At 36.2% G+C, this 20,439-nt stretch overlaps 1 pseudogene; it reads right to left on the reverse strand.

Moving 5' to 3' along the window:
- Positions 1 to 5,234: 5,234 nt before the first annotated feature.
- Positions 5,235 to 5,825, reverse strand: LOC130844696 (putative ribosome-binding factor A, mitochondrial; annotated as a pseudogene).
- Between the last annotated feature and the right edge of the window lie 14,614 nt (positions 5,826 to 20,439).

Consider the following 20,439-nt stretch of genomic DNA (forward strand, 5'->3'; position numbering starts at 1 on the left):
CTGGCTGTCCAGCAATTAAGACTAGGTGCTTCCACCTAAATGCCCATCAACAGATGAATGGATAAAGAAGATGTGGCACATATATACAATGGAATATTACCCAGCCATAAAAAGGAATGAAATGGAGCTATATGTAATGAGGTGGATAGACCTAGAGACTGTCATACAGAGCAAAGTAAGCCAGAAAGAGAAAAACAAATACAGTATGCTAACTCATATATTCGGAATCTAAAAAAAATGGTACTGATGAACCCAGTGACAGGGCAAGAATAAGGATGCAGATGCAGAGAATGGACTGGAGGACACGGGGTTGGGGGGGCAGGGGGGCGAAGGGGAAGCTGGGACAAAGTGAGAGAGTAGCATAGCCATATATACACTACCAACTGTTAAATAGATAGCCAGTGGGAAGTTGCTGTATAACAAAGGGAGATCAACTCGATGATGGGTGATGCCTTAGAGGGCCTGGACAGGGAGGGTGGGAGGGAGTCGTGGGAGGGAGGGGATATGGGAATATATGTATACATACAGTTGATTCACTTTGGTGTACCTCAAAAGCTGGTACAAGAGAATAAAGCAATTATATTCCAATAAAGAGCTAAAAGGAAAAAAAGGCGAGGTGCTTCCAATGCAAGGAGTTGATTCCTTGTTGGGGAACTAAGATCCTGCATGCAGAGAGCCCAAAAAAGTATAAAAATAAATAAATAAAATAATAAAATTTGTGTTCATTGTCTGATGTTTTTATTATGATTTAAATATTTTTAATAGTATGCATATAAGTCCTCTTTTAGATATATGACTTTCAAATATTTTCTCTTGTTCTCTAGCTTGTACCATTATTTTGTTAGGAGTACTGTCAAAGAATAGGACTTTTAAACTCTGTGGAAATCCAGTGTATCTTTATTTTCATGATTAATGCTTTTTACATCTTATCTAAAAATAGTTGCCTAACCCAAGGATACAAAGGTTTTATTTGATGTTTTCTTCTGAAAGTACTATAGTTTTAACTCTTAAGCTTCTGATCCATTTTGAGTTAATTTTGTGTATGGTATAATAGTCAAAGTTCATGTTATTACATGAATTACCCCATTGAATTAAGTTGGCAACATTGTGGAAAATCAACTGAACATATATGTTTTGAGCTGTTACTGAACTCTCTTTGTGTTCTATTGAGCTGTGTATCCATCCTTACAGGATTTCCACATTGTCTTGATTATTGTTACCTTATAATATAAGGTCCGTTACATCCAAATTGATCTATAGATTCAACCCAATTCCAACTAAAATCCCGTACTTTTTTGATAGAAATTGGAAAACTGATTCTCAAATTTATATGGAAATGTAAAGGACCTTGAATAGCAAAACAATTTCAAAAAGGGGACAAATTTGGGGACTCACAGTATCTAATTTTGAGACTTTATAAATTTCTTAAAGAGTTATGGAAGGATCGCGCTGTGATATATGTCTCCTTGGCTTGTTTCTCTTCATGAAACTCACCGTGATGATCATTGCAGGCATGTGATTAAGAATGCTGTTTACTGTCACACAGTGTCCCTTTTTTTGGTTTTGTTTTGTTTTTTAACTTGTATATAAGGTTTATTGTACACTTTGTTTTTAACTTTTATGTAAGGTCACGGTGTCCCTTTAATAATATTTCTTTCAGATCTCAATGTAAGGAAAATTTCCACTTCTTCTGAGACATATTACCTTATCGATACTTGTGAATTTTGCAATTGACTGCATTTCCCTATTGCCTTTGGCTAAAAGGAATCTAAAGCTAGATTTGTGGCCCTTGTCTAGAATTTGTCTGGATTCTACGGTAGGTATTTCTGCATAATTACCTCTGGCTAAATTGTCCTATCCTCATATATTTTTCATTGTTTTAGGTTTCTACCTTGATATTACATGTGTTCATGTAATAAGCCCTTGAGAATACTATTAGAAAATAGGATTGGGAATGTTTAAACATAAGTAAATATAATAAAATATGGTTCCTTTAAAGTGGCACTTAATGCAAGGAATTAGTATTTCATATTTTAAAAGTTATAGTTTCAAAATTTTAGATTGCGTCTCTAAGTTCATGATCTCATTGTTAAGACAGGTTTTATTGCATAAACCAAAGGTGAAGCAGTGGGAAATATGCTTCCTCCAACAACAAAAATATTTTTAATGTGAAACATCTTGTCTTTTTGTACTCAACACTTAATATTGACCTTGGACAAGTAATTTAAACTTTCTTAGCTATAATTGTCTCACTTAAAATGTGAATAAAGCCGACTTCACTTAATGATCAGTTCAAGAAATGGTACCTCAGGTGAAAAAAAGAAAATTGATTATTGCTACTAACTAAATTGCTATGGCATATTGGTAAACTACTTGATCTCTATAGGGTTTACTTTAGTGGGAAATAGGATGACTCAATTACATGATCCTTAAGATCCTTTATGGGGCTTTCCTGGTGGCACAGTGATTAAGAATCCTCCTGCCAAGGCAGGGGACATGGGTTCAAGCCCTGGTCTGGGAAGATCCCATATGCCGCAGAGCAACTAAGCCTGCGAGCCACAACTACTGAGCCTATGTGCCTAGAGCCCACGCGCCTAGAGCCCGTGCTTCGCAACAAGAGAAGCCACCACAATAAGAAGCCTGTGCACTGAAATGAAGAGTAGCCCCCGCTCTCCACAACTACAGAAAGCCCACGCCAGCAACGAAGACCCAATTCAGCCGATGTAAATAAATAAATACCTTAAAAAAAAGACACTTGGGCTTCCTAGGTGGCGCAGTGGTTGAGAATCCGCCTGCCAACGTGGGGGACACAGGTTCGATCCCTGCTCCAGGAAGATCCCACCTGCTGTGGAGCAACAAAGCCCGTGCGCCACAACTACTGAGCCTGCGCTTTAGAGCCCGTGAGCCACAACTATTGAGCCCATGTGCTGCAACTACTGAAGCCCATGTGCCTAGAGCCCATGCTCCGCAACAAGAGAAGCCACGGCAATGAGGAGCCTGCGCACCACAATGAAGCATAGCCCCCACTCACCGCAACTAAAAAGAAAGCCCATGCACAGCAAAAAAGACCCAACACAGCCAATAAAATAAATAAATTTATTAAAAAAAGACCCTTTACGACTCTTAATTGAATTAATCAACAAACGTTCATACAAAAGTGGGTAAAACAAAGGACTTAGATTTTACAAGGTCACAGTAGGGTTAGAGACAGAGGGTAAATGGATTAATTAATAAAATGTAATAAGTGCTCTAATAGAGGATATAAACATAATTTTATCAAGACAAAAAAGGGAAATACGGGCTCTAATTGCAAAGCCAGAGGAAGATTCAGAGGCTATGACATTGACTTTCTTTGTTTCTTATCCTAGGGGAAAAGTCATTAGTCTTTCACTATTAAGTATGATATTAGCTGTAGGTTTTTTATAGATGGCTTTTTTTAGAGTGAGGGAATGTTCCGCCCCCCCCCCCCCATTTTTCATTTGCTGTGAGTTATCATGAATGGATATTGAATTTTGTCAAATAATTTTTTTTCTGAATCATTGGAGATAATTACATAGTTTTTTCTTTTTTAGTGTGAGAGTATGGTGAATTACATTGACTGATTTTTTTATTATTATATCAACCATGCATTCCTGTGTTTAAACACACTTGGCCATGATACATTATCCATTTTTATGTATTGCTGGATTTGATTTACTAAAATTTTGTTAAGGATTTTGGCACCTATGTCCATGAGGGATGAGGGATGGTGGTCTAAATTTTCTTTTAATATGTTTGATTTTTGGTTTGGGGTAATGCTGGCCCCATAAAATGAGTTGAGATATATTCAGTATTCTATTTTCTACAAGAGTTTATGTAGAACTGGCATTATTTCTTCCTTAAATATTTTGTAGAATTCACCAGTGAAACCATCTGAACCTCAAGTTTTCTTTAAGGAGGTTCCAAAACTGTGAAGTCAATGTATGGATCTAATGTGATATCCTCTGTGTCATTCATGATGTTGATGATTTATTTCTTCTCTCTTTTATTAACCCATAAACAGTATGGTTATGGGTTTATCTGTATTACTGATATTCTCAAAGAATCAGTTTTAGGTTTCACTGATTTTTTAAAATTGTTTTTGTTTTCTATTTCATTGATTTCTGCTCTTTTTTCTATCTGAAATATTAAAAATTTTTGTTTTCCAAAGTAGAGTTCATAATATGTATAAACATCATGACACAGTACATAAACAAAAAGTACAGATTTTTAAAAAATTAACATATAGTTGATTTACGACATTGTGTTTCAGGTGTACAGCAAAGTGATTCAGTTATATATACATATACATCCTTTTTCAGATTCTTTTCCCTTATAAGTTATTACAAAATATTGAATAGAGTTCCCTGTGCTATTTAGTAGGTCCTTGTTGATTATCTATTTTATATAGTAGTGTGTATATGTTAATCCCAAACTCCTAATTTATTCCCCCTTCCCTTTTCCCTTTGGTAACCGCAAGTTTGTTCCTATGTCTGTTAGTCTATTTCTGTTTTGTATATAAGGTCATTTGTATCATTTTTTTTAAGATTCCACATATAAGCAATATCATCGGATATTTGTCTTCCTTTGTCTGGCTTACTTCACTTAGTATGATAATCTCTAGGTCCATCCATGTTGCTGCAAATGGCATTATTTCATTCTTTTTCATGGCTGAGTAATGTTCCTCACATACATAGCACATCTTCTTTATCCATTCACCTGTTGATGGACATTTAGGTTGCTTCCATGTCTTGGCTATTGTACATAGTGCTGCAATGAACATTGGGGTGCATGTATCTTTCTGAATTATGGTTTTCTTGGATACATTCCCAGGAGTAGGATTGCAAGAGCATATGGTAGCTGTAACGTAGTACAGACTTTTATGGCAGGTATTAGTCTGCATCAGTTTAACTTCACAAAAGAAGTTTATCAGCAGAGCTAATGTCTCACAAACTTACTTCTTCACATTCTGTAATAAGTTAACTTGATTCCTTTTTGTCACCTCTTCTCTCTGCCTCCAATTTATCTTCCAATAGTTCACATTCATATTCTAGTGTGTGCTCCTCCAAAAATGCACTAGCATAATCTAGATCATCTACACTCATTATACCCAGCAGATACTCTTTGGGAGAGATGTCATCATCCATGAGGGGCTTTGTTTTCTTCTTTTTCTACTGCTTTGTCAACTCAACTAATTGTTTCTGCTCTTGTTTTGGTCATACTGGGCTCAAACTTCCAAGCATTTTCATCTTCCTTTTGTATCCTATTTGCTTTTTGAGTGTCTCATGATTGGGTCCACACAGATTTGAGTGCACAGCAGATTCCATGACATCAGATGATCATGGGCTGTTGTAGGATCTATTAAGTCATTTTGTATGAAGTCTTCTTTTTCATCCAGGGTCCACAATCAGCAATTGCCAGTAACTAATCAATCTCAGCCAGAGCTGCACCTTGTCTCAAACAAACACTACAGGAAGTGCATTCCTCAGCGTCTACTGAGACACCAAATGATGCTTCACATGTACAGTGCTTTTCTGTAAGATGGTTTCTGTGTAGTCATTCTGTTCAGCAAACAGAGTTGTCTTCCAATAAACACAGCAGGCTGAAAGATCTGAAGTCAGACCTTGGAAGCTCTACATTCAGGTCATAGATTTCTTGGCTCACTTCAGAAGTGTCCAGCAAATCTGCAAGTGCTTTATTGAGAAGGCCATCCAGGATATTTAGTGCAAATGGTCCTCCTTCTTCGTTTTCTTTGAGGTATTCTGCATTAGGAATTCCAACCTGGATGACTGGAAGTAAAGAGACATCCTAAGGAAAATCTTTCATACCGAAATATTTTTCTAACTAGTACTCCTAAAAATTGTCAAAATCCTCAAAAAAAAAAAAAGGAAAACTTGAGAAATGCCATAGTCAAGAGGAGTCTAAATGAATTTTGAGGAAAACTTCTTGAACAAGTCCTTGTTGCCACTGGAATCAAAGGAGCCATGGAGGCCTCCAGCCCAGCTGCTGTGCAGCCCCTGTGGCCCTGTGTGGGGCCCCACAGCCCTCTAGCTGGTACCCACATGCCTTATTATTATTTTTTTTATTTTCTCCTTTCTGCTTGCTTTCAGTTTAATTTGCTCTTCTAATTTGTTAAGATGGAAGCTCAGGTCATTGATATTGTTTTTTTCTTTTCTAATATAAACATTTGATGCTATGCATTTCCTTGAAAATGCAGCTTTAATGGCATCCCATAAATTTTGAGTAATTGTGGTTCTATTTTCATTTAGTTCATAACATTCAAAATTTTCTTTTGTGATCTTCTTTGAGCCATTGGTTCTTTATGTGCTGTGTTTAACTTTTAATTATTTGGGGAGATATTCCAAATATCTTTCTGTTATTGAATTCTAGTTTACTTCCTTTAAGTTGAGAAGATGCTTTGTATGAATTCAGTCCTTCTGAATTTATTGACTAGTTTTATGTCATAGAATATAACTGGTATAACTTGGTAAATGTACCATGTACACTCAATAAGAATGTGTATTATGCTTTTTTTTTAATGTAGGTCAAGTTGTTTGATATTGCTCTTCAGGTTTTCCATATCCTTACTAGTTTTTTAAATATATCTATTCTATCAGTTATCAACAGCAGAGTATTAAAACATCTAGCATGAATTGTTAATTTGTGTGTTTGTCATTTACATTCTATCAGTTTTTTATTAATGTAGTTCAAGTCTCTGTTATTAGGTGCATACACATTTAGAATTGTTATAGTCTGTTAATAAATTTGTACCTTTCATCATTATGAAGTGACATTATGATAATATTTGTTTATCTGAAATCTACTTTATCTAATATAACCATTTTAACTTTCTTTTCATTAGTGTTAGCTTAGTATATCTTTTTCCATCCCTTTCCTTTTCAACTACCTGTGTCTTTAAGAGTAGAGTATGTTTCTGGTAGGCAACATATAATTGTCTTGCTTTTTCATCCATTCTGACAATCTCTGCCTTTTAATTGGATTATTTAGACCATATACATTTAAATTGATTGTAATTATTATATGATTGGGTTTAAATCCACCATCTTGTTCTCTATTTATTGCGTCTTGTCTTCTGTTTGTCCCATATGTCCTTTGTTCTTTTTTCCCTGTTTTCCTGACTTCTTTGCATTAATTGAGAATTTTTTTATGATTCAGTTTTACTTTATTGGATAATAAGCTATTCCTTTTGTTTTTTATTTTTAGTGGTTGATATAGGGTTTACAGTACAAATATTTAACTAAGTTTCCTTCAAATAATATTGAAATACTACATATACAGAATAGGAACTGTGGAACAACATACTTCTACTTTTTTTCTCCCATCCTTTGTCATGCAATTTCCTTGAATATGTAATAAACTCTACAATATATTGTTATGACAATTGCTTTAGACAGTAAATTATCTTTAAAAATAATAAAATAAGTATTTCATATTAATCTACATATTTACTATATGTGTTATTCTTCATCTCTTTACGCATATCTAAATTTCTATCTGTATCATTTTCCTTTTACCTGAAGAATTACTTGAACGTTTCTTATAGTGCCAACTTAAAGATGGTAAATTCTCTCGGCTTTCATAAGTCTGCAAAAATCTTTATTTTCCTACATTTTTGTTGTTGTTGTTGTTTGTTCTGGCTGTGCCACACAGCATTCAGGATCTTAGTTCCCTGACTAGGGACTGAACCCGTGCTCCCTGCAGTGGAAGCGGGGAGTGTTAACCACTGGACCACCAGGAAAGTCCCTATTTCCCTACATATTTTGAGAGATATTTTTGCTAGGTATAGAATTCTTGGTTGGCAATTTTTTTCCTTTAGTACTTTTAGATAGCACCCCACTCACATTCTGCTTGTATTGTTTCTAATGAAATGTGGGCTGTCTTTCTTGCATTTTTTTCTTCTGTATGTCATGTCTTTTTCTATGTTTGCTTTTAAGATTTAATCATTGATTTTTAGCAATTTATTATGTGTGTATTGTTTTGCTTGAGGGTTGATAAAAACCTGTTGGATCAGTGAGTTCATAGTTTTCACCAGATTTGGAATATATCCTGCAACTTGTTCAACTTTGTCCACCCCATATGTCCTTCTGGGACTCCAATTATACATATATTAGGCTACTTGATATTTTCTCATAGTTCACTGATGCTCTATTCATTTTTTCCCATTCTTTTTTTTTTCTGTGCTTCATTTTGAATAGTTTCTATTATTTTTTCTTCAGGTTTACTTGTAATCCTGTCTAAAGTATTTTGTATTTCAGATATTGTATTTTTCATCTGTGGAAATTTGATGTGGGTGTTTTTTACCTTTTATTTATTTTTTTATCATGCTCATGTTTCCTCTACTTTCTTAATCAAATGAAGTATATTTAAAATAGTTGTTTTAATTTCCTTGTCTACCAACTATGTCATCTGTGTAATTTTAGCATCTGTTTCTGTTAATAATTTCCCCCCTGGTTATGGGTCCTATTTTCCTGCCTCTTTGCATTCTTGGCCATGTTTTTTGGACCATAAATATTGGAAGTTCTACATTCGTGAGTGCTGGGTTATTTGTATTGCTTTAATTATTTGGGCTTTGTTGTGGGAACCCATTAAAGTACTTGAAATAAATGTGGTCTTTCTGAGGCTTGCTTTTAAGCACTGTACATGCATTCATTGTACAAGCATTCATTGGATGAATCCAGACAGCCTTTATTTGGGGCCTAATTTGGCCCCACTAATGAGGCAATAATCCTCTGAAGTCTCTATGCCCCCATGTGTTTGAAGGTCTTCCCACTCTGACTGATGGAAAACACAAGTATTTACAGTCTTATTTGAGTTCTGGAGATGTTTCACGCATTCTCTTCTGATGGCTCTCTTCCTATCCTTAGTTTACTCATAGGCATGTGTAGATCAGTAGTTAGTCCAAGACTCAAGCAGTCCCTCTTCTATTCTTATGAGCTTCCCCTCTCTACATGTACAGCTTCCTCTTCTCTGGTTGTCTGCCATGTAAATTTTAGCTGCTTGCCCCCCACCCCGAATCTCTGTCCCTTCAACTCAGTAGAACCAATGGGGTCTATTTGGGTTCCACCTCTCAATGTCTGGAAACTCTCTTAAGGCTGGAGGCACTTTACAGTTTCACCTTGTTAGTTCCGTTCTCTTGGAATCACTAACCTATGCTGCTTGTCTTCTAGTATCTCAAAACGGTTGTTTCAAATATCCAGTCTGATTTTTTGATGATTTAAGTCAGGACAATGGTGGCCTATTATTTCCTCATGGCAGGAAGCAGAAATCCAGATCTGGATTTTTAAATACTGGTTTTGACTTTTGGAAAATTACTTATACTCTCTGATTCTTTTGCCGTAAATCTGGCATGACAGCAAATGAAAGCATTCAATCTTACTAGGGATCAGCAAGGGATCCCAGTAGGGATCACTTTGCTGATAATGCCAGCTGGAAGATTTAGAAATTGAATGAAATAATATACATATTACTAGAATACATATATTATGTATATGGACTGGAATCACTGACACAGATCCAATTCTATGCATGTTGGGTTTGGGGGTTCCTGTGGGTCACTCAAGTGGAGATGTAGAATAGGCAGTTGAATATACATATATCTGATGCTTAAGAAATATGTGGGCAAAGATATAAAATTTTGAGATATCAGCTTATACATGAAGTAGCATATAAAATTACTTAGGGAGAGAGTGACATACACTGAGAACTAAATGGAAACCCGCAAGACTGAAACTTGAAGGCAGGTTATTTAGCTTTAAATTATTGTAAACTAGATAATTTGTACCTATCTTCCCCCTGAATATAACTTAAAAGCTAGATAGGCTATAATGTCTTCTTAAAATCATGAAACAGCTAATAATTTAGCAAGAAATTACAAGGCAAGTTAAGGGAGAGGTTGGGGTCCAAAGACATAAGCCATCTAGGAGTACTTCAAAAAAAAATTTGAGGTATAATTTGACACATAACATTACATTAGTTTCAGGAACACTTTTGTCCTAGGTATGTATGCCAATCCTAAGAAGTCAATTGAAAGACTAAGCTGAATTTATGGAAGCCTTGCTGGGCTGAAGGAATGAAGACTGGTAAATGGAGCTCACCAACTTTGTGCTCGGGCCATGACAGTCTATTCTCTGGGAGAAAGGGTATGGGTTGCTGTCTCCCTTCACATCCTGTGGTGATGCAGCAAACCACACTTTGGTCTGGCACTGCTGGGCACCTTGAGCATCCAGCAGATACCTACAAAACCCCTTTGTGCAGGAAGTTAACACCAATAACAGATCTAGGGTGATGTCTATAATAAAAGTTCAAGCACAGGGTTCTGAAAATAATCAAAGATAAAGAGGCACACAGAGAGACAAAAGATGCCATGAAGTTGAACCAGCAGGAAAAACAAATAGCAGAAAAAGATTTACAGGGACCCGGAAATTGGAATTATGAGGCACAGACTTCATAAAAACAAACACACACACACACAGAAAAAACACTACGATTACTGTATTCAAGGGACAAAATCAAATTTGAAAATTTTAGCAGGGAACTGTAAACTCTAGAAAAGTGACATAACAGATGTGGGGGGTGGGGAGGGGGATGAAATCCAGAAGTGAAAGTTTAATACCAAATTTTAAAAATTTTGATTAGTGGGTTAGTAACAAATGAAGAGCAAATTAGGTGACTGACTATGCAGAATAAAGCAAGGAGTAATTAAAAAACAGGTAATACCGTATAAAGATGAGCGATGTATCCGATGCAGTGAGGGGACCTAACGTGCTCAGTTGAAGTCCCAGAAGAAAGAGAGAAAGAACGGATCTGAGGCAATATTTTGAAGAGGTGATTGTTAATAATCTGATTCAAGAAGCCCTACAAAGCCTAAGCAAAATAAATAAAAATAAAAATAAATCCTCAACTAAACACATGAAAATGACACTTTAGTAAATCAAAACAGAGGTAAAAATCTTAAAACAGCCAAAAAAAAAAAAAAAAGACATTAACTTTGAAGAAGTTAATGACATCTCAATGACAAGAGCTTCAAAAGACAGTGAAATGTTATCTCCAAGGTGCTGTAAGAAAATAACTACCCCTCTAGATATACTGCAATAAAGAAGGCAAAATTAATACATTTTTGAGAAAAATAAAAGATATCGCCAACAGAAGATACAGTATAAAAAACATTCTATAAGTGGTTCGTCATTCAGAAAGAAAATCATCTTGCGTGAAAGATCAGGTGCAGAAAGTGACAGAGACCAAAGAAAATAAGTATGAGAATAAATCTAACTCACATTGACTGTGAAAGTAGGGGGTGTGAAGAAACAACAGTGTGGCATTTAAATGATATAAAATTACAATAATATAGGACAAAAACAGCACAAGTGATGTGTGTGCATGTTGGGGTGTATGTGGTAAATGTGGTCACACTGTTTATAGATTCTTCCCCAGAAGGATAAGAAAGATAACAATATTAGGTTTTATTAAGTAAGGATGGTTTTGTTAAGGAATTTCTAAAGTAACCACTAAGAAAACAAAACAGTGTGACCACAATGAGCTGCCACTTTACACCCACCAGGATGACTGTAATAAAAAAGACAGACATAACAAGTGTTGGCCAGGATATGGAGGTATTGGAACCCTCATATTTTGCTAATAGCAATGTAAAATTGTGCAGCCACTATGGAAAATTGTTCGAGCAAAATGATTCATCAAAAAGCTAATCATAGAGTGATGGTACGACCCAACATTTCCACTCATAGATACACACCAAAAAGAATTGAAAACAGGGACTCAAACAGAGACTTCTATATGAATGTTCATAACAGCATGATTCATGGTAGCCGAAAGGTAGAAACAACCTGAGTGTCCCTCGAGAGATGAATGAATAAACAATTTTAGAACTTCAGAAATCTTCAATTTGGGAAATTTCTTATTACTTCTTTCATAATTTCTTCTCTACATATTCTTTGTTCTCCCCTTCTGGAATTTCTACTAGGTATTTTACCTCTAGGATTGGTCCTTTATAACTCTTACCTTTTCTCCCATATTCCTTTCCTTTTTTGTCTTACATCCTAGAAGATTTTCTTGCTTTTATCTTTCAAACTTGCTATTGATGTTTAATTTTAGAAATCATCATTTTAATTTCCAAGCATTCTTTCTTGCTTTTTTCATAGCATCTCTTTTTTTTGTTATAGGAATGCAGTGTCACTTTTTAAAAATTTCTGAGAATATTAGTGGGGTTAAAATATTTTCCCCTTCTCTGTGTTAAATTATCTCTACTCTCTGCAGTTTCTTTCAATGTTTAGCTTGGTCTCTTTTGCATTACAGATTTTCCTCAAATACCTGGCATATCTTGGTTTTCAATAAATATTTTAAAATTATGTAGTATAAAAACTAAACGTGTAAAAGGATGATGTCTACTGCCAGGGAGGTGTTAGCAGGTGAGACCTATTAGTATTCAAATTGAAGCATTTAGTGTGGGCTGTCACACCAGCTGCTCTAGATCTCCTCAACTAGTTCAGTCTGTTTGTTTTTTCTATTCTTTTCTTTCTTGCTTTCCTCCCTCCTCCCCCCAGAACTTCCTGCCCTTGTTTTTAGGCTAGGACTTCAAAATCTAGATGCTATACATTCTTTACGTGATGAAGAGAGGCGTAGAGAGGTTTGACCATGCCACATACAGACTTACAATTAATCTTTTTCATTTCTACATTTTTTTCTTTGGCATCCTTTGTCTTTAGCCTGAGTCCTTAGCCTCTGGTGTATTCTGCAAGGCGTATCAGCTACCTAAGTAGTGCAGCCCTCTGATAGTATTTCATGGTGTCGCTTTTTCTTCACTCTACCTCAACAGTCACCAGTTCTCCAACTGATTTCTGTCCAGATATTTGGTAGAATAACTCGTTTGCTCATGATCTGCTCCCACTCTCTTGTTTTGGGTTTGTACCATTTTGATTCCTTTGTCCTTTGTCAGGTGATGTTGGGCATGATAAACACGCATAACCAGTTTGTTATTCTTCTACTAGGAGGAAATATTTAGTCAAAAAAATTTTCAGAGGGTATTTTCTGTATGAAGATTCTTTAAAATATACATTTAAAAAAATAAAAAATAAAAAATACATTTTTGATGCTAGAACTTTAGATGTCCTGAAAATAATGTTGAGGTGTAATTTTGATCCAGTAGGTGGCACTCTTTCCTAGTTTAACTCAATCCTAAATTAGTGTTTGAAGGGTTCAGGGTAGAAAGGTTTTAGTTATCCTTATAATCCAAATAAATACATTTTCAGAGTTTGGTTATAATCAACTTTGACCAATTTATATTTTCACAACTTAAAATTCTTGAGATAAATTTCAAAGTAAAGATCTAAAATTAAAATCTCCAATCTTTCCAAATTTCTGAAACAGTAGTTTTAATAGTGACTTATGCTCCATCAAAAGTTAAAAATAATTAAAATCTTATCAGAAGTCCCGAATACTGGGACTTCCTAGGTGGCGCAGTGGTTAAGAATCTTCCTGCCAATGCAGGTGACACGGGTTCAATCCCTGTTTCAGGAAGATCCCACATGCCATAGAGCACCTAAGCCCGTGCACCACAATTATTGAGCCTCTGAGCCACAACGACTGAAGCCAGTGCACCTAGAACCCAGGCTCCACAAACAAGAGAAGCCACCACAAGGAGGAGCCCGCACATCACAATGACGAGTAGCACCCCCCCACCCCCGCAGCAACTAGAGAAAGCCGTGTGCAGCATCAAAGACCCAACGAAGACAATAAATAAATAAATAAATAATAAAATTTATTTTTAAAAAATGCTGGGTATTAAAGGCATTCAGATTTAAGTTGTTACATATTTTTAAAATTTACTCTTATTACATGGAAAGTTTCATTTCATTCTCTTTCTTCTTTTATATCCTTCCTTCTGAATATTCCCCAAATGTATCAGTGTTTTAAATGTACTGATATATTTGTACAGTCTATAAAGTAAACAATGCACAATCTCTGTTTACAATCTTATAATCCAAAATCATAGTGGAGATACATGTTAGGCAATTAAATAAATACTAATATAGTTTAGGGAAACATTTAGTGCTTTTGGAAAACTTTATATCACCTATAAATAATAAGCCAGTGCATAGAAAATCTTAATTTCCTGTTCCAAATTTGTAAATAATTTACCAGTCTGTAAATCACGTTTGAAACTGTAATATTCACAGCGTTCACAAAAATCTTATTAGGTCTGAAGCAAACCATGAAATGTTAGAGCTTTAAGGGACTTTGGAGAGTATAAGCCTAACTTTTTTTTTATTTTAATTTTTATTTATTTATTTATTTTTATTTATTGGCTACGTTGGGGCTTCGTTGCTGCACGTGGGCTTTTTATAGTTGTGGAGCATGGGGTCATTAGCTGTGGCTCGCTGGCTCTAGAGTGCAGGCTCAGTAGTTGTGGTGCATGGGCTTAGTTGCTCCTCCACATGTGGGATCTTCCCAGAACAGAAATCAAACCCACGTCCTGTGCATTGGCAGGCAGATTCTTAACCACTGTGCTACCAGGGAAGCCCAAGCCTAAATTTTTAATGATTATAACCCTGTAAAGTTTTGTTTATTGCTTACAGAAGTGAATCCTTTAGAAATCATGGTTTTTAAAAACACTGCAAAACATTCTAAAAAGAGTTTAAACAACTTATTGTAAAAGTTAATTGGTAAGCCTATGACCAATTTTGACAAAGTGTGTAAAAATACTAGTAATTACCAGACTAAACTATTCTGAGAACAATTGTCAATCAATCTGGAAACCTCAGTGTGATGCTAGGCTTACATAACCATAGGTGAATGGTAGCTTTCTCTTTTATTTTTCTACAGTTTTATTTTAAAATATACTTTCACAGAACCACGTGGCCTCAAGCATGCCCAGAATTTGGTCAGATAGCCAGAAATATTTCAGGATACTCAAAGTTTCAAATGTTTGTCTACAAAATTCTAGGCATGCTGTGTATTCTTGTTAGTCTATAATTTGTTACTTCTGTTTTTCAAAAACTGAGCACACAGATAATATTAGTGCTTGACAACTCACATATATCTTGAAAGTTGCATTCCAAAGACAATCAGAGAAACTTTAAAAATGATAAATACTCATGAAAATTATCCTGTCTTTTGAAGTTATTTTTCCACCAATAACTCTTCAATTTTTCAAAATGATTTCATTGACTTCAAAAAGTTTAGTAGTAAGAATAAGAGCCATGCCTAATGACTCTTCACTTTCTGTTCCTGTTTTTCTGTCTCTGTCTCTCTCAATATGTATAATAAAGATTGTAATCTTCAAACTAAACATAGTCTCTGTTTGCAATCTTATAGTCTGAAATTAGATTATATATATAGAATTTTAATGAGGACCTGCATTGCCTCAACTAAATCAGCAGTGTTGTGGCATCTATAAAATTTTCCTTCTGGTTTCAAATTCCAGTGATACCTTGGTACATCAATAAGAAAGTAAAATGTGAATCACTGAATGTCCTGACCAGTGCATCTCTTAGATCCTTTTAATTCTTCCAAAAACTTTTCATCTGAGGAAATACTTTAGTAAATATTTTCAACAAGTTCCCCAAGTCCCCTAACTCATTGCATTAAATCTCCAATCTTTGCTTCATTTTCTTCCAAAGAGCTCACAAATCTGGCCATGTAAGCATACTCTCACTTGCAGACTTTACGCGGTTATGAAGTATTTATGCAATGGATGGTGGGCATATAAGTCTTTCCCTATGACTTTGATAATTTGTAGAAAATTTCCTTTTTTCCCATTTATTGCAGGTGATCCATTAACACAGCTCCATATTTTCATGTTTAGAACAAGCTCCTTAAATTCTTGTCTACTAGATAGTTAGGCACTACTGGCCCATGGGTGCAGATTAATTTGGTAAACGTTATTTTGCTGCAGTTCCCAGCAGGCAGAATTTGGTTTGGACTATATGTTAAATAGCCTTGATCTTTCCACAGTAAGTAAACTTAATTTTTGGAAGAGTTCAAATGATTTAAGACTAAGAATTTCTGTTTTCTTAGTGCAGAATTGAGACTAGAACCCCAATCTCTTTTTGAAAATTTATTTTATTGAACTATAGTTGATTTACAATGTTGTGTGTTAATTTCTGCTGTACAGCAAAGTGATTCATATATAAACACTCTTTTTTTCATATTCTTTTCCATTATGGTTTATCACAGGATATTGACTGTAGTTCCCTGTGCTATACAGTAGGACCTTGTTGTTTATCCATCCTATATATAATAGTTTGCATCTGCTCATCCCAACCTCCCAATCCATCCCTCCCCCAACCCCCACCACCCCCTTGGCAACCACAAGTGTGTAGAGCCCCAATCTTCTTTTTCAGTAAGTTCAATAAATATTTTTGAGTGATATTTTTCTGCTAAAGAGAGAAGGACATTATATATATTTTTGATCTTAGTTTTTGGAACAGACAGGTATATATATATAAATAAGTATAGTACTTCTGATAGAAATATATACAAAGATTGAAGAGAGTACAGAAGTGGGAGTAATTATTAGGTCTGTTGTGGGAGTAGAGGGAAAGAGGTGTGGAAATGCTTCATGGAGGAGGGCTTTGAGGAATGGATAAGAGTTTGCTAAGCAGATGAAGCAGGGGTGGGGGATGTGGGGGAGAGGGTGAGGATATTTGAACAGAAGGAATAGTAGGTGCAAAGGCAGGAAGATATTGGAACAGTATACTTTTTCTAGAGGATTGCAAGGAGTTTGAGAATTCTGCTGAAGTCTAAGTGGGGGCAAGGAGTAGGATTGTAGAAAGAGGTGGTGTGAAATGGCCCTGGAGCTGGATTTTTAAGAGCTTTATTTGCCAAGCTAAGGATTTTGGATTTTATCCTGAAGGTGATGGAGGACCATTGAAGAATTTTCACTTAGTGTCCCAGTTTCTGCCATAGTCTGGTAGTGGTTCAAGATGGGATTGGGAGTGGTGGGGTGATGCTGGTGGGAGTAGAAACATAGAAATCAGGAAACTATTGTGTGTAATTCAGATGCGAGATGTCTCCCACCCCTATAATTTGCCACTGTTCCCCCAAATACAATCCATGGCACCTGTCCTTGCAGTCTCACCCCTTTTCTGCTCTGGGCTTCCTGCCTTTGAATTGTTGCTCATGTACTATCTGCCCTGCCATCATGTTAGTGACTATTCTAATGTTTTAAATCTCCCTCTTCTCATTACTCTCCACCCAGCCATTTCCAAACCTGAGGTTTGTAGATGGCCTTACCTCACATTTCGCAGAGATATCAAGGCCATTCCAGGAGCAAGCCCTCAACTTGCCCCCTGAAGCTAACAAACAATTCATTTATACAATCATTTCCTCCTCCTCCCCACGTGTTTCAGGGAAAGGACTAGCCCTTCTCCTATTCAAGGCTAATTCTTCCATCTTAGATTTGCATCCCATTTCCTCTGCATCCATTGAGCATTTCTTTACTTCCCTGTCATTCACCTCTCTTTCTCAGCTGGTTTTTTTCCCTTCAATATACCAGTAGGATTCAAGTCTCCCCACTTTTTAAACGCCATATCCTGCTAGATATGTGTCTTTCTTTTTCTATTTACTACCAATTTCACGAGGAAGTACTGATGATTTCAACTACACTGTTCAGTCCCTTCCAACAGGACTTTTCAGTTTGGATAGTATTGGCATTTTGAGTCAGATTAATTCTTTGTGGTGGGGGCTGTCCTGTGTAGGATATTTAGCAGCATTCCTTGATTCTAACCACTAGATGTCAGTAACATCTACCTAGTTGTGGTAACCAAAAATATCTCCAGACACTGTCAAATAACCCCCGAGGGTCAAAATCAACCACAATGGAGAACCTCTGTTCTAAAATGCAGATCAGTTGCTGAAACTGCTCCTACTCACAGATCTCCATACTGCCAAACTAACAGACATTTCATACCTTTCATCACTCTCGTCGTTACTGAAACCTTTTTTTTATTGGTCCTTTTTGTTACCTGTTTCTCCCTGTGTTCCGGCCCATCCATATCCTTCTAGGACTCCTTTTCATTCTTCAACTCAAAATATCAGACTTCCCCAGGTATCTGTCTCCTCTCACTTATACTCTGTAAGACCTCATCAAAGCTATTGTTTTGGCTATCACATATAAGTTGAGTCCAAATCTCTGTCTTCAGCCCACACCTCTCTCCTAAGCTTCAGACACATATGTCCAACAGCTTAACTGGACTCTCCACTTTGGGTAAATGTTAGATATTTCGTACTCAACTTGCCCAATAAAGAAGTAATACTTTCCTTTCTCTCACCCTCCTCCCTCATCCCACCCAATTCAAAGTCCCAACTCCCCAAAGTTGGGTTTTTCAACCCTGTGTTTCTTTTTTGAATGGCACCACCACCCAACCACTTACCATAAATCTGGAAGCCTCAGAGATACTCCTCCTTTACCTCCTTTAACCACTTAGTTTTTCAATCTTCTTACCTTCCATATCTGTCCCTTCCTTCTCATTCTCATTTCTACTTCCCTCATCACTTTTTACCTGCAATTCCAACTGGTCTTTGCCCCTCTACTCTTGCCCTTCTCCAATCTATCCTCTACTTTGCTTATATAATGGTGTCTCTAATAGTCAAATCTGATTATTATTCCTCTGATTGATTTCCTTTAATAGGTTCCCATAGTTTTAAATGTAAAATAGTTCAAATTCCTTATCCTAGCAAAAATCTTACTTAATACATTTCTATCTACTTTGCCTCCCTCATCTCTTGATAGTTTCCTTGCATGACACATTCAGTAGGTCCTAGTAGAGAAATTGTCTCATGTTGTCTCAACTAAAGGATTCTGTAGCTTAGCATGTGCTGATCTGTCTGCCTGGGATGCCATCTCTCTTTGCTTTATTTAACTGTCTTCATTCATGTTGCAAAATTTAAACATTACCTTCTCTTGGTTTGGCTACAGTGTTCCATCTTTGTGTTCTCAGAGCATGAGTATACCATCCTGTGCCTTCCACATTATAGTGTAAATAGCGGGTTTGCTTTCTAGGTCTTGTAAAATACTGCAAGTAAAGCAGTGGTTATGTATCTAGCACTCATAACGTGCTGCAAATGTCTAGCGCATAGTAAGTACTTGATAAATGTTCCTTAAATAAATGAATAGTACTAAATATGCTAGAGATCTGGACTGATGAGGAGTACAGAGAGGAATGGGTCCATTTTCGATCTTTGAGATATTTCATTGGCAGAATTGGAAGGACTTATTTGACTGATTAGAGGTAGGAAGTGAGGAAGAGAGAGTCATCAAAGATGACCATTATGTTCCCAGTTAGATAGCTTGGTCCTATTGATTGAGATAGGGAAGACTGAGATGGATGGGGTTTAAACACCATATACGTATATTCATTTATTTATTTTGGACATGATGTGTTAGAAATGCCTGTGGGACATTAAAGTGGAAATGACATATCCAATAAGCAGCCATATGGGTCTAGATCCCAGTCAGTGCTCTCTGACAGAAGTATAATGTAAGTTACAAATGTAATTTAAAATTTTCTAGTAGCCATATTTTTAAAAGTAAAAGAAATAGTTGAAGTTAATTTTAATCCTTGGGTTTCTCAACTGCACTATTAACATTTTGGGCCAGAGAATTCTTTGCTGTATAGGGCTATCCAGTGAATTGCAGAATGTTTAGCAGCATCCCTGGCCTCTTGTTAGTAGTTGCCAGCAGCTCCCCCCTCCCCGCCCCCAAAGTTGTGACAACCAAAAATGTCTTCAGATATAGTTTTTTTTTTCCCCCAGATATTGTTAAATGTCTCCGGGGGTAGGGGAAGAGGAGAGGGTACAAAATCACCCCTTTTTGAGAACCATCGATTTAACCCAATATAGCCAAATTATTATTTCAACATGTAATCAATATTAAAAGTTACTGAGATTTTTATATTTTTGTATTCTATCTTTGAAATTGGCTGCATAGATTTCACTTACAGCACTTCTCAGTTTGTACAAGCCATATTTCAAGTGCTCAACAGCCACATGTGGCTAGTGTCTACCTTACTGAAGAGCACAGGTCAAGAGCTTTAGAGAAGTGGTTCAGTCTGGAAATACACGACTTTGAGAAGTCATGAGTTGATAAAAGTTAACACCATGGCAATAGATAAGATAGCTGATGAAGAACTTTTTATTTAGAGTGAGAAAATAGGCTTGAGGAAAAATCTTAGTCCAATGCTCTTCTGGTTTCCCAACACAATCTGCTACCCTTTCTTGTTTATTATCATTATTATTTTAAAATATTTTCTCCACTGAACAACATGGAGAACATGAACGAACAAAGGAAGGGTTTGAGAAAGACAAGTTGATGGCAAAGGGAGAGACTCAGTGTTTACTGAACACTTAACTGGTAAGTAATGTTCAAAGCATTATATAAACTGTCTT

Source organism: Hippopotamus amphibius, chromosome 2 (genome assembly GCF_030028045.1).
Source record: "Hippopotamus amphibius kiboko isolate mHipAmp2 chromosome 2, mHipAmp2.hap2, whole genome shotgun sequence".
Classification (NCBI taxonomy): domain Eukaryota; kingdom Metazoa; phylum Chordata; class Mammalia; order Artiodactyla; family Hippopotamidae; genus Hippopotamus; species Hippopotamus amphibius.